This window comes from Melampsora larici-populina (assembly GCF_000204055.1).
Source record: "Melampsora larici-populina 98AG31 unplaced genomic scaffold MELLAscaffold_12, whole genome shotgun sequence".
Classification (NCBI taxonomy): domain Eukaryota; kingdom Fungi; phylum Basidiomycota; class Pucciniomycetes; order Pucciniales; family Melampsoraceae; genus Melampsora; species Melampsora laricis-populina.
The window spans coordinates 1526733-1527435 of NW_006768776.1; positions in this window are offsets into that span (position 1 = coordinate 1526733).

The window sequence follows — 703 nt, forward strand, 5'->3', positions numbered from 1 at the left end:
ATTGAAGTTTTTAGACCACAAAATATTGTCTTCATACTCATGACCCAAATTTCAGGTATTGTTACATGTGCGTTTTTGATGATTTTCAGCGTTTATTGTTAGTACATAAACCAATATCTGCGTGTAAAATACAAAAAAATACTCATCATGACGCCCCAACATCTAGGAACAAGGTGCATATTTTTTCAGATTTTTAGCTCTCTTCCTGTTGCCTCAGGACTTTCCTATGTCAGTAGTTTTCTTTACCGCCGGGTAAAGATTACATTTGGTGTAGTGTCAACAGAACTCAGGTCCATCAATTATGGACCCCACGAGCTTACTGTACACATTGTCTTCCCTACTTTGTAATAAACACCTAATATGCCCAAGTGTCTGGCCAAAATACTCGTGCTCTCTGAATAGCCAGACCTGTTAGTTAAACTTAGAAGGAAAAAATTAAATGAAATTCAAAATAGGATCATGTAGTTGAGCAGGAGGAATAAGTGCAATATATGGCAGGAAATCACTGATATGATGATGAAGATGAGGAGTTGTCAGAATATGTTGATAATGGAACATGTGTACCTCAAAGAGCAACACATTTTTCATTAATGATACTGTTTGATAAATGCTCACCTTCAATGTGTTTGTGTATGCTTTGTAGTTGAGGGGGTAGGAAATAAGTGCAATTTTGACAGTAAAGCGCTGATATGATGATGATGAT